Source organism: Elgaria multicarinata, chromosome 16 (genome assembly GCF_023053635.1).
Source record: "Elgaria multicarinata webbii isolate HBS135686 ecotype San Diego chromosome 16, rElgMul1.1.pri, whole genome shotgun sequence".
In the NCBI taxonomy this organism is placed as follows: Eukaryota; Metazoa; Chordata; class Lepidosauria; order Squamata; family Anguidae; genus Elgaria; species Elgaria multicarinata.
In genome coordinates, this window is record NC_086186.1 from 10478945 (window position 1) to 10493819 (window position 14875).

General features: G+C 47.7%; 1 protein-coding gene across 1 annotated transcript in view; it reads right to left on the reverse strand.

Annotated features, from left to right (window-relative positions):
- Positions 1-14399, reverse strand: part of CD276 (CD276 molecule) — a 38761-nt gene extending 24362 nt beyond the window's left edge. Inside the window, exon 1 of the mRNA XM_063142154.1 lies at positions 14248-14399. The gene's annotated coding sequence lies outside the window, so the exon portion shown is untranslated. The remainder of the gene's footprint in view (positions 1-14247) is intronic.
- Positions 14400-14875: the final 476 nt, after the last annotated feature.

Sequence of the window (14875 nt, forward strand, 5' to 3'; positions counted from 1 at the left end):
CCGCCCAATAGCCGGAGCTCTCTGGGCGGTTCACAAAAATTAAAACCATTCAAAGTATAAAACAACAGTATAAAACCATAATATAAAATACAATATAAAAGCTCCACCAGATAAAAACAGCAGCAATGCAAAAATACAAATTTAAAACACCAAGTTAAAATTTATTTATAGACTGTTAAAATGCTGGGAGAATAAAAAGGTCTTCACCTGGCATCTAAAGGCATATAATGTAGGCGCCAAGCGAACCTCCTTAGGGAGCTCATTCCACAGCCGGGGTGCCACAGCAGAGAAGGCCCTCCTCCTGGTAGCCACCTGCCTCACTTCCTTTGGCAGGGGCTCGTGGAGAAGGACCCCTGAGGATGACCTTAGGGTCCGGGCAGGTACATATGGGAGGAGGCATTCCTTCAGATAGCCTGGCCCCAAGCCGTTTAGGGCTTTAAACGTTAATACACACTGTCGTCATCCTCCAGGCCTCTCCTGTGCTTTGCAACCACTTTAGCAGGAGGTTATTTTTCCAACAAGGAAAGTCTGGTATTATTTGTAAATGGCAGGAGAAAGCCTAGTGTAATTGCACAACTCCGCTATACCACAGCACCACCAGGTGCTTCGGTCATGGAACTACAGGGGTGTACAGTTCCATACATGTTTCATGGATTGTCAGTGGCCTTTTGCTCCAGCTATGGTTGTCCAACTAGCCCAGTATTGTCTTCTCTGACTGCCAGCCTCAAGTAGAGCTCATTCCTCCCATCACCCGCAACTTTTAACTGGAGATGCCAGAAATCGAACCTGTAACCTTCAGCATGGTCCCTCCCCATTTGGAACCTTGTGCTGCGGACACCACTTATGCCTGCTTTGCTCAACCCGATGCCCTCCAGATGCTGGGAACTAAAAATCCCAACATCCCCAACCATGTTAGCTGGAGCTGATGGGAGTTGTAGTCCAAAATGACTAAAGTGTACCAGGCAGGGAAAAGGCTGACTTATTCCAGGAACCTGATCTCTGCTTTTTGCCACTGTAGTCTGGTTTCCATAGCTTCATTTGCTTTGGGGTGGTTTGTGGGTAGACAGTAGGGGCGTGCACCTCCTTGGTCCCAAACCTCGAATCTGAGTCAGGGCTGGTTTGGACCATCTCAGCCTGAAGTACATGAAACAACTGGTTTGGCCTGATGGCCAGCCACTGCCCCCCACCCATGGGACTTACCTAAAGCCTCCTCTCACACCGGCAAGCCACGGCTCTGGCCTGCCAGAAATATGCTGTTGCAAACTACGGCTGCCAGAAAAAGCCGCCAACAGACAACCTGCTTCAGATTCGTATCCGAATCCGAAGTGGACCGGGGTAGTTCCGAGGCACCCCAAGCTGAACCAGGGCTGATTCAGGAGCTCCAGATCAGCCTCCGAGGCAAATCAGGGGGGCTGTGCATGGCCCTAGTTGACAGCCCAACCACAAGTCAAAGGCTTGGCCGAGATCAGGGGTGTTGTGTCTCTTTCCGCCCGTGGGCTCGATTCAATCTTAGAGAAGCGGACAATTCCAGTGGTGGCAGGGGATGAATGCCAAAGGGATGAAGCCAAAAAACACCACCACCAAAGACACCAGCTTAAAGCTCTTCCTGCCATTAGAATGGGATCAAAACCACGCAAAAGGCCAGGAAGCCACCCAATGACTGGCATTTGGGGAAAGGAGGCTGGAGAACTCCAGAAGGCCAGATCTGGGCTTCACCCCTGGCCTAAATGTCCCCGCTCTGGTTCTACTCTTCTCAGTAAGACCCATTCTGCAAAGCACAGGCAATTCTACTCACTTAATTCTCGCCACTGCCTTTCTTCCGCCCGTTCCTGGCACACTAATTATCCTTTCCCATGGTGGCGGATCTATTTATTTTTATATATCCAGCAAGTCTCTATTTATAAAGCTGTCTGTGTTTACATTTTTAGCCTTATGATACCTCCTCCTCCTCCTCCTCCCAGGGTTCTCCTGGTTTCCCTTTCACTACGAACACACCACCGCAACTTCAGGACACCATCCTGATGCATCCCCCCTCCCCTTCGCAAAGTGCCGCCTGCATTAAGCGGCAGAGAGCACAACCGAGTGTCGGAAGGGCTACGGAGGGGGGAGCAAAGTCCCTGAGAGCCAACTCTGAAGGTGGCAGCGGAGAGGGAATTCTAGACTTGTTTGTGTAATTATAGGAAATTACAATCAACATGGCATCTTGCCTAACTCCACGACTGGACTTAAAATAATGTGTGCCTGTTGGTTGGTTTTCAAAAAAGGAAGGCTGATACATATTCCAGAGGGGTAGCCAACGGATTCATTGTGGCACAAGTTTTCATGGGGCAGAATCCACTTTGCAGCTGTTATTTAGGATTCCTGCCACCCTGCCTTATTTGCCCCCCCCCCAGCCTGTGGTTTGCTTGTTTTTACTTCCCCCCACAACCACAACAGACCATCAGCACTCCATTGCGACTGAGCATGCTCAGTCCTCATTGAGTGGGTTTTGGGGGGCTCACCTCTATAAGGGGTGTTTCCCCTAAAGATCTGTTATACTCTAGCAGCCAGGTTAATAACCGGGATCCGAACGTCTAAGAGTATCACACCAATTCTAGCCCACTTGCATTGGCTGACTGTATGCTTCCCTGCCTGATTCAAGGTGCTGGTTTTATTTATTTATTTATTACATTTATATCCCACCTTTTTTCCTCCAAGGAACCCAAGGCGGCGTACATAACCCTTCTCCTCCTCTCCATTTTATCCTCACAACAACAACCCTGTGAGGTGGGTTGGGCTGAGAGTCTGTGGCTGGCCCAAAGTCAGCCAGTGGGTTTCCATGGCCGAGTGGGGACTAGAACCCGGATCTCCTGACTCCCACTCCAACACTTTAGCCACTACACCACACTGGCTCTCCAACCTATAAAGCCTCACACGGCTTTATACTTGATGGAGTGTCTCTCCCAACATGAACCTACCCAGACGCTACAATCAACATTTTCCAGCCCTACCTGGAGAAGCCAGGAATTGAACCTGGAGACTTCTACATGCAAAGTGCAGGCTCTGCTACTGAGCTACAGCCACTCATGCTAAAATTCCCACTCATACATAAAGGCTATCAATGGCTACTAGTCCTGATGGCTATATGCTTAGGGTATGAAAAGGAGGACAGGGTTCCTGTATCTTTAACAGTTGCATAGAAAAGGGAATTTCAGCAGGTGCCATTTGTATATATGGAAAACCTGGTAAAATTCCCTCTTCATCACAACAGTTAAAGCTGCAGGAGCCATACTAGAGTGACCAAATTTAAAAGAGGGCAGGGCAGCTTTAACTGGTGTGATGAAGAGGGAATTTCACCAGGTTCTCCATATACACCATGTACCTGCCCGGACCTTAAGATCATCTACAGGGGCCCTTCTCCATGAGCCCCTGCCAAAGGAAATGAGGCAGGTGGCTACTAGGAGGAGGGCTTTCTCCGCTGTGGCACCCCGGTTGTGGAATGAGCTCCCCAGAGAGGTCCGCCTGGTGCCTACACTGTACTCCTTTCGTCGCCAGCTGAAGACCTTTTTATTCTCTCAGTATTTTAACACTTAATTTTAACAAATTTAAATTTTACTGTTTTAACTCTGTATTTTAATTTTATATCAATTTTGCTGCGTGGTTTTTATCCTGGTTGTGCTTTTAACCTGTTGGTTGTTTTATTATGGTTTTAATTTTTGTGAAACGCCCAGAGACTTTCTGCTATTGGGCGGTATAAAAATGTAATAAATAAATAAACAAACGACACCTGCTGAAATTCCCTTTTCAATACAACTGTTAAAGATACAGGAGCCCTGTCCTCCTTTTCATATGGTCACCCTATATATGCTACCTCCAGTATCAGAAGCAGTATTCCCAGGAACATGGGCAGGAAGCTGCTGTTGCACCCATGTTCTGCTCGTGAGTTTCCCATGGGCAGCTGGTCGGCCACCGTGTGAACAGAGGGCTGGACTAGATGGACCCTTGGTCTGACCCACCCTCAGGGCTCTTCTTCTGTGCTTCCTTGGGCCACTCACTGTCTCTTAGCCTAACCTAACTCCCAGGGTTGTTTTAAAATTAGATAAAACGGAGGGTGGGGGGATAACTATAATGACTTAGATTAATGTTAAATATAATTAAATTATTATTATAGCAGGAGAAAGAGTATACCAGCTGCAAGACACATGTGATTTGCTTCCTGTAAGATGTTTGCTATAATCAAAACACTAGAAGGAGGAGGAGGAGGGGGGGAGGGGGAGGGGGAGGGGGGAGAGGGAGAGGGAGAAGAGGAGGAGGAGGAGAAAGAGAGGGAGAAAGAGAGGGAGAGGGAGAAGAGGAGGAGGAGGAGGAGGGAGAGGGGGAAGAGGAAGAGGAAGGAGGAGAGGGAGAGGGAGAGGGAGAGGGGAAGGAGAGGGAGAGGGAGAGGGGAAGGAGAAGGAGAAGGAGGGGGAGAAGGAGAGGGAGAGGGAGAGCGAGAAGAGGAGGAGGAGAAAGAAAGGGAGAAAGAGAGGGAGAGGGAGAAGAGGAGGAGGAGGAGGAGGGAGAGGGGGAAGAGGAAGAAGAAGGAGAGGGAGAGGGAGAGGGAGAGGGGAAGGAGAAGAAGGAGGAGAGGAGGGAGAGGGAGAAGAAGAGGAAGAGGAGGAGGAGGGAGAGGGAGAAGAGAAGAAGAGGAGGAGAAGAGGAAGAGGAAGAGGAGGAGGAGGAGGAGGAGGAGGGGGAGGAGGAGGAGGAGGAGGAGGAGGAGGAGGAGGAGAAGAAGAAGAAGAAGAAGAAGAAGAAGAAGAAGAAGAAGAAGAAGAAGAAGAAGAAGAAGAAGAAGAAGAAGAAGTGTTTCTAGAGCAATTGTGATGGCAAAAACAGTCAGCGCTTGTTTGGATGCTGTTTCCTCCCGTAGGGACAAGAACTGGAGGACTCAGGCTCATGAACTCCATTCCACAGCCCCTTTACTATAGACAGCTGTGACTGACCATCATACAGGAAATCCTGTGGTTATATCTCTATGTGTGATCTCCTTTGCCCTTGGCAGAGTAAATCTGGAAACTCAGCAGAGAGCCTAGACATCAATAACTGCAGCATCTCTTGTTCAGCGGTGGGCTCCTCCCCACAGAGCCGGGATTGGAAATGTGTGCTTTTAGTGGGGATGTATGAGAAATTCATTCCAGTCTGTTTCTGAGCAGGATTTTACCCAGTTCATGTACTCAAACATGTACTCAAGACGCAATGTCGGGTAAAAGTCCATACACGTCCGAGGTTTGACATGGAAAAAAAGTGTTCGACAGCATGCGTACATTTTAAAAATGTGCACAATTGATGCACCTATCTGGAAAAACACACATAGAAATATGAATGGATTTTCGTGCAAAAAACCCCCAAAACCTCGCAATCTGATATGGACTCGAGTCAGAACAAGCTGACTCAAACTTCAGGGGGCCTGGGTTTTCCTGATTCGCACATCCTTAGATTTAAGACCAGATCTATTCCCTGGGTCAACTGGGACCAGGCAGGAGGGGAGGTAGGCAACATCCAAACAGTCTATAAAAGACCCAAGAATCAAATCCAATTAATCCCCAATCACAATCTTTTACAGCCTTGTGGTTTTCAAGAGCTGCCGTTGAACAACTGGACCACTCTGGAACCCCAAAGAATGGCCTCTGGACTACCGTGCCTATTACCCCCAACCAGCATAGAAATATAGGAAGATGCCTTATACCGAAGTCAAACCCTTGGTCCATCTAGTGCTATCTTGTAGACTGACTGGCCGCAGCGGCTCTCCAGGGTTTCAGACAGGGGTAGTTCCAACCTACCTGGAGACACCAGAGATTGAATCTGGGACCTTCTGCATGCAAAGCAGTGAGCCATGGACCTTCTCCAAGGAATATCCATTGGCTTTGTTGCCTGGGGCTGATGGACGTTTTAATCAAACCTGTTGAGGGTTGATTAAAATGTTGGGGAAGGCTGCCATAAACATTACATATCCGGACGTTATGATCAACGTCTGGGTGGACATGCAAGGTCCTCCTCTGAGGGAGGCTTCGAGGGTGGCGACAAGAGAGGGGGCCTTATCAGTGGTGGCCCGCCAACTATGGGACATATGATGGGGCATTTATGCCGGTCATCTATACAGACCTAGTATTTTGTTGAAACTGGTTTTAGTTGTCTAAATTGTTTTAAATTTGGTACATGTAAATTTTTATGCTGTATTACTTTTTGAATTGTTATAAACCACCCAGAAAGCTTTGGTATAGGGCAATTGGCAATACAGAAATGAAATAAATGAATAAATAATAGAAGGAGACGCAGCGGCAGCAGGACAGAACATTATCATTTAAAATTAAACATTTAATTTATTTTTTAAACGGAATTGGTTCTTGTGTTTTGCTTTGGCTTGCTACTTGAAGAGCTGATGTTTTAATGCGTCTTTTAACACGCAGTTGCATGGTTTTTATATTGGATTGGTTTAGTTTGTTTTTAAAGTTGTGCACGCCGTCCCAAGACCCGTTGAGGAGGAATGATGAATTGCAGGACAAAAATAATGACAGAGCCTCCAAAATGTTTGAGCGTTCTGCAACAATTGGAAAGCACGTACCAGATATGGCTTCATCTCTTTCTGGGGAAAAAGTGAAAAGGTGACCCCAATCCCTCGTCACGTGGCTTTGTGGGGAAGAAACCCACAGCTTGCAAAGGGGTTGGATGTGGGTCAGGAGAGGAGGGAATTAGGAGAGGCAGGGCTGGATACACGAGGGAGTCAGTTGTTCCATTTTGCAGCTTAAGTCTACAACAGAGCTTCCTAGCGTTTGTGGGAGGTTGAAAGCATTGATGGGGCGGGGCTCTGCCAAAAAGAAACCCCATTAAATTGTGGCATGTTTGGGGGTTTTGTAATGGCTCTGGCGGTTTGTCCCCGAAGCAGATTGGTTCTAGGGAGCGTCCTCTAGGTCAGGAACAAGCTGGTGGCACCCGCTCATTTTCTCATATCCTCTAGGCAAAATCGGTGGTTAAGTTATTTATCCAATGCACAGCATCTGTATTGATTTTCCTTGGAGGATTCAAAGCACCCAAATCAATCTCTCTACTTGTGGCTTTGGGGCTAGAAGCCTCCAGTGAATTTCTCCCTGCCCACGCCCCCATCTGCCCGCTCCCATCAGGTTCAAAACAGGAGGGCCGATAGATCCACAGAAGAGCTGCATGGGCAATTTACTCCCTTTTGTCTTATTAAACGCCAGCTGATTCCCAATGGCCTGGAATAATCAGGTTTCATTAGCTAAAAGCTAGAACAGGGGTCATCCCACAAAGCCGAATGGTTCAGGAGGGAAAAAAGGAAGGACTTCTTCGCAAAGCGCCTCGTTAAACCTATGGAATTCACCACCACAAGTTATAGCGATGGCCACTAATTTGGATAGCGTTAAAAAGGGATTCCAATCCATGTGAAACTGGGTCCGTAGGCGAGTTCTCTATAAAAAGGTTTGTTCACACATCACAATAAGACAGCACGGTTAGATTAGATTTTTATTATGCGGTCACAGACCCAATAGTAGCCAGCACGGTTAGCGTTGGACAGTGAACCACGGTGGCTTAATGTGTCATGTCGTGGGAGAAAAACCCACCAACAATGGCCAATTAACCACCCAGGTAATGTTAGAAGAGGCATTCCCTCCATTGTGAGAATGAATGCCTCTTCTAAGATGGCACCTGCTATCTGCCATGTTTATACAAACTAACATTTAAAAAGAATTAACTTTTTTTTAATGTACTGCGTGATTGATCAGGGATGACAATTAGTTGATTAATCTCACTGAAACAAGGTCCCGTGGCCATGAACTTCCCTGCCAAATTTATAATATGGGGATATATCACTACCCATTCACCTTATTAGTTTGCAGCAACAATTATAACAAGAATGCCTGTAAAGTCCTCTGAACACTCAGAAGCGCTACACGAATGCGAAGTATTATTAGCTTTCCTCCAAACTCGAACACTTGCATCTAATCAAAGACTTCTTGCTCTCTTAAACCCCTCTGCCCATTTTATGCCAGTGTTGTGGAGGGGGGATGCAGGGAAACACGGCTGTAGGATTTTTTGTCAGAACAGGAGCAGTGACATTATCTGGTGGAGCAGGAAGACAACTGCTCTGGCAAGTGAACGGGAAGATAATGAGCTTAGTTTTACCATTGTCCATGACAGGTTTGCAAAGAAGAAGTCAGAGATTGAGAGAAATAATCATGCAGAGGCTGGATACTTTTCTTTTCTTTGATGGAGTTCCTACTTTACACTTCGCAATTTCAGGGCTCTTCGTACATTCTTATGAAAGGTGGCCTGGTGGCCTGCATTCAACATGGTAGTATCTCCTGGGGGTGTGACACATGCATACCACACAAACACACACACACACACACACACGAGTGTGTGTTGGAATTGTGACTTGGGAGTTGTCATTATAAGCTCCTGCACTTCAAACATTTCCCAATAGACCATGGCTTGTAACTTCTTCCCAGAACACCTGCATCGCCAATTCCAATGATTTCATTAAAATAATTTACCTCCTATCTAACTGAGAGAAAGAGGTTACATTTAGAAGTGCAGAATTAGCAGTAATAATATGGGTTCTTGAATGCTCATTAATTTGCATAATAAAAGTACCAAGCATTTGAATCCCCCTGTGTTACGCCTCTGCTGTATCTCACAATGAAGAACCACCTCCGTACACCTTAATTTAGCACTTTTCTTGACAGTAAAGAACAAAGGTGACCAGTCTAATCAGACTTACAACACAATCCTTTACATGTCTACTCAGAGGTAAGTCCCGCTGAGTTCATCATTTTATGGTAATACTTGTGAGCTATTGCTAATACAGCTGAGCATGCTGTGTTTTAATCATATATATTAAGCTGCTCCTGCCCTGAAAGGTGGCCAAGAAACATTTTAAATAATTCTTCCTCATCTCAGAGATGAGAGGAAGAAGCAAGGCCATTTCACCAGCACTGTTGAAAGACTTGATTTTTTCCCCTCTTCCCTCCTCATTCCTTCTTCCTTGTGTGCCATGTCTTTTTAGCTTGTAAGCCTGCAGGCAGAGACTGTCCTGTTTTACCAATCATACGTAAGCCACTCTGGGCGCCTTTTTGACTGGTTAGCGCTAAAAAAAAACCACTTTAAATAAATAAATAGAATATACTCATACACACACTCACACACACACTCCCAACTTCCCTTCGCAATATTCCATCTTTCCATCACAATCTAGTGTGACCAAGAAACAGAATCTAGAGTGGGGCAATGCAGACAGCAGCAGACTTGCTCAAATTACAGGAGGCCAGATTCCATCTGGACATCAGGAAAAACTTTCTGACTGTTAGAATGGTATGACAATGGAACCAGTTACCTAGGGAGGTTGTAGGCTCTCCCACACTAGAGGCATTCAAGAGGCAGCTGGACAACCATCAGTCAGGGATGCTTTAATGTGGATTCCTGCATTGAGCAGTGGTTTAGACTCGATGGCCTTAGAGGCCCCTTCCAGCTCAACTATTCTATGATTCTCAATGGCACCCATTACTTCCTCAGGACAAGGCATGGTTCTACCCAAGACAACAGGCCTCTATTATGGATGGCTGAGGTTGGAGGAGAAGGACTAGAAATCTCCAACACATACCATGCATGGACCTTTGGTGCAACAACTCCAAAACTGCTCTAACAGAACACCCACCTAGCAACCTCCCTCTTTACCATTCTGTTTTGGGAGGTGCACAACTCGATACTTCATTTCTGCAAAGTTGTCCACTCTTCCACACCACAGTGTTGGGCAGCTGTCAAAGCTCCATGGCATTTCTTGGGTATCCAGAGAGTTTCTGAACAACTTCTCTGAATGCAGTTTTTGCCTTGACAAAGCCAGACCCTAACCCAACACCACCACCACCCCACACAGAGACCTTTCTGCTTGCTTGCTTGTGCAAATGTTTACATCTCCAACTGCCAGCAGTGAAAAAGCTCAGCCTTAACTGTGCATGGTCTAGTCCCACAGCCCAGTTGCGACACTGACACGCACATTCCAAACCTCTGTAAGCAAACCAAAGTCAAGGCAGAGCTGAAATTGACGAAGACTTTAACACCGCTTGTCAATTGTACTTCTAAATGTGACTTCTCAAGAAATGTTGCAGAGATCGAGGGCAGAGAACGGGGGGGGGGGGGGAGCGCATACGCGATCTCTTTGAACCGACCCTCTCAACGGGAGAGGCTTTTCTCAAAATGGAGAGAATTCTCTTCACCAGCCAGCTACACTTTTGTAAATTACCCAGCCGTACTCCGCCACACTGAAGAGTTGCCTGTGAACTACATCATTCCTGCTTCTTCGGCTGTGGCATATAATTAAATCCCGTTTTGTTTCAGCATACAGGGAGGAAAGTGAGAAACTAGCCCCAGGAAGATATGGGTTGGGGGGCGGCGCAGCACCACCAGTCTTTCCTGCTGCAGGAGCACTGTTGCAACCTGGCTATCCTACCACATCCGTACAATGTGAGCATCAAGGTGCTGTGGCTCAGTGGTAAAGAATTTGCTCTGAATGCAGAAGGTCTCAGGTTCAATTCCCAATTCCAAGTAGGACTCAATTCCTAACAATTCCAGATCAATTTCTTTGTAGGTTGCTGAGAGTGTTGTCCGAACCCAGCCTGCTAGGTCGTTTAAGGGCTAAACAACCATGTTTCACCATTGGGTTAATCTCTGTGTTGTTTAGTCCCTAAACAACCCAGCGCTCCAGGGCTGGAGGACATGCTAAACAACCTACAAAAGAGGTGCTCAGGGGTTGCTAAGTAAAAGCGGAAGTGGCAGAGCTGCTGCCCTGCTCGTCCCCAACAGCCCACGGGTTGCTTAACCCACGGGCTGTGGTCTCACGCAGTGCAAACTGGCCCAGTGTAAGCCAGGGGCGTTGACCTTCTTCCAGCGCAAAGATCAAATTCAATTTCGAAGAAGCTCTCAAGAACCGCATTGCAGGGGTGGGTGGACAAAAATATGAAATACTAAAAAGGTTTTAGATTAAATCTTGTACTGCCAGTAATTGCGCCTTAGGAGAAGCATTTCAACCTTTTAGCATGGGGGAAGGGGGGCACAAACGCAGGGAAATGACTAAACCATCAGTGGTCACGGGAAAGGGGCACGGCCCTATAGAGAACCCCGAAAGGCCAGATTGGGACTTCACTAGCGGGCCAGGTGTAGTGCAAGGTTGAGAGGTCCGGCATGCCAGTCCCAAGCTAGATGGATCAGTGGTCTGACTCAGGAGAACACAGCTTCCCATGTTTTTGTGAAAGCAGGTCTAGGGGCAGGGGGCCATTTCTACAACACCCACTGTTCTATTTTGCCTTGCGCTGAGCATCCGTCATCCCGTAACACCGCTTCTCTGGCTGGATGCCCAGAGCCACAATTAAATCTTCGCAGCACTGCTGCAATGGTCTACATCTTCCCAGCAACACCACGCTTTTGAGGCCCGACTTTCCCAAACATGAAGGAAACATGATGCTCCTGTCATTGAATGGGGGCGGGCAAGGGGAGAAATCGCTGTGGCCAAGTGACCATTTCATTTGCCTCAGTAAGGAAGTGGGTGCAAGTTGGGGATCCTCTCTAGGTTGGAGTGGGGAGGTAAAAAAATGGGTTTTTTTTTCTTAAAACAGCTAATTTGTATAAAACTGTGACCCTTAAAGGTCAGTACTGCACCCCTCTGAGGTCTGCTCCCTAGGCGGCTGCCTAGTTATTATTATTATTATTATTTATTTATTTATATAGCACCATCAATGTACATGGTGCTGTACAGAGTAAAACAATAAATAGCAAGACCCTGCCGCATAGGCTTACATTCTAATAAAATCATAATAAAACAATAAGGAGGGGAAGAGAATGCACCAAACAGGCAGTATAAAAGTCAGAACAAAATCGAGTTTTAAAAGCTTTAGGAAAAAGAAAAGTTTTTAGCTGAGCTTTAAAAGCTGCGATTGAACTTGTAGTTCTCAAATGTTCTGGAAGAGCGTTCCAGGCGTAAGGGGCAGCAGAAGAAAATGGACGAAGCCGAGCAAGGGAAGTAGAGACCCTTGGGCAGGTGAGAAACATGGCATCAGAGGAGCGAAGAGCACGAGCGGGGCAATAGTGTGAGATGAGAGAGGAAAGATAGGAAGGAGCTAGACAGTGAAAAGCTTTGTAGGTCAACAGGAGAAGTTTATATTGGATTCTGAAGTGTTGGTCTAATGGTAGTGCCGGCCCTTGAAGCAGGGCCTACTCCATCCCCTTGGCTGAACTACTAGCTCCATTCAGCTCTTCCCCTCCCTAAACTGTTTCAGTTCCAGCTATTCATTATAAGAACCCTGTAACTTTAAGAACTGCTGCCTTGAGTTCACTCATTTTCCTCTTCCCTCCTCATGTCTGTTTCCTTTTATATCATCTCTTTCAGATTATAAGCCTGCAGGCAGCGAATTTATATCGATCTGATGTAAGCCACTCTGTGAACCTTTTTGACTGAAGAGCAAGGACGAACGCTCTAAAGCAACAAGTTATTCACACTGAAATAAAAAGGAATGACCAGGACATAATTACTTGTGAGAATGCAGCTCTAATTTGCACACTTTGTTATGGCTGCAAAGCTCAAGGGTTGTGCGGAGGCAGGTCTTCGTGTCAAAAAGGTTTTGGAGCAGCTTTAAAACTGACGGCAGGGGAAGAGCAGACAGGAACTGGGGAGTTTCCGGCTTCAGATTAGTCATACCCAAGAAATAATGGCAGAAATGTTTTAGGTCTTCATACTGGGAATAAGGTGGAAGTTGGCAATGACGAGACCAAAACACAAATGAGTAGTAATGGACAAATCTTCGAATAAAGTAGCTTAAACAAAAACAACCAATGAAAGATGCGAACCTTTCACGAAGATTAGCCGTTCTTTTTAGCTAAACCACATGTAACATCATCATCACCTCCACAATGGTATTTTTTAAAATCCCAAATCCAGTTAGAACAGTGATGCTGATGGTGGAGAGCAGGGCCGGTGCCAGACTGTTTTGTGCCCTAGGCAGGTGAGCTGCTTTCACCCTCCACCCTCACCCCAGCGTACCTAGGCACAGGGCGCCATCTTGCCCGCCCAGCCAAAGCGAAGCCAGGATGCTGCCGGGGGGGGGGGGCCTTTGGAACGGCATGCCCAGCCGGAAGCCGCTCTGGGAGAGCGACTTCCGGGAGCGCCGTTCCGAAGCCGCCGCCCCCCCACACCGCAGCATCCTGGCTTTGCTTTGGCTGGGCACCCACCCAGCCGAAGCAAAGCCAGGACGCTGGGGCGGGCGGGCGGCTTCAGAATGGCGTGCCTGGAAGCCGCCCTCTCAGAGCTGCTGTGGGAGAGCGGCTTCCGGGTGCAGCATTTGGCGCCCGCCTTACCTTGGTGCTCTAGGCAGCCGCCTGAGTGGCCTCTATGGTAGCACCGGCCCTAGTGGAGAGGATGTAACCAGTGTGGTGTAATAGCAAGAGTGTTGGACTGGGAGATCCAGGTTCTAGTCCCCACTCAGCCATGGAAAACCACGGGATGACTTTGGGCCAGTCACAGACTCTCAGCCCAACCTACCTCACAGGGTTGTTGTAGTGAGGATAAAATAGAGAGAAGGAGGTCTATGTACACCACCTTAGGTTCCTTAAAGGGGAAAAAGTGGGAAATAAATGCAATAAATATATACATTAAAATCTAATACATGTTTAGGATGCAGGGGGTAATTCTACAATTCCCAGCACTCCCCAGCCAACATGGTTGGCTAGAAAATGCAGAGAATTTGTAGGACTTATTTTCTGTCTAAACATGCCTAGGACTGTGTCCAAAGCAGCTTTGGTTACTGCAGCCAGTTTGAGGAGAAGTGACCATTCCCAGTTCTTAGTAAAGACAGAAATTGGGAGAAAGTTTTGTGTTGCTGCACTAAATATACAAAGAGATAAAAAGCAGGCAAAGCAGAAATCTTAAACCTATCTTTGATCATTGTGTATCCTAGGCAGCAATATGTATTTACAAAACATACTTTTTAAATAAATAAATAAATAACACGACTTTAAGAGGAGAAAGAAACGAAAACGAATTGGCGGCAGCATGAAGGCGCAAGAAGAACCCGTTCGGGGACAGTTTGAAGGAGCTGGAAGGGGCGGGAAAGAGACCGAAGAAGCCCGTGCCAGCTCAGATCTGGTGCGTCAACTAGCCCGGGGCCGGCTGCCTCTCGCCCTGCCCGCCTCGGCCGCCCCCCATTCAGACAAACAGACACTTACCCGGCCGAGGCAAGCGAAAGGCGAGCTGCGCTCGGAGCGGCTGAGCTGCACAAAGGGCTTCTCTTTGCCCGCTTCCTTCCTTCCTTCCTTCCTCCGCCTCCCTTTCCAAGAGCGCCCAGGGCGGGTCTCCAATGCGCGCCGGGACGCGCGCGCGTCGCCTCTCCACCGCCCGGGCGCAGAGCAGATTTGGGTAGCCTGAGCCGGGAGAGGAGTCCGGAGAGGAAGCAGCAGCAGCCCCTAACGAGAAGGGAGCCTGGAGGGGGCGGGCGAAAGGGGAGAGGAGGGCCGCCGCCGCCGCCCCCTTCCCCGCCGGCTTCCGGGTTGCTTTGGAATGGCCCAGGAGCTCCCCTCGGAAGGGTCAGAGCGCAACGTGGCTGCTGCGTACAAAGAGACGGGAGACGGTGGGGTTTTTTTCGCCCAACTGGTGTCCTGCCTCCTGATGGGGGAAGGGAGAAGACTACAACTCCTAGCATCCCCCAGCCAGCTGGGGGTTGTTGTCCCACACATCTGGAGGGTTACCAAGTTGGGGAAAGCTGATTTTATTGGGTTTATATCTATTGGGTTTATATCTCTGTCTATCTGTCATGTCCTGGATGTGTCTCGTGGCGTAGATCGGCACTACTGCTTT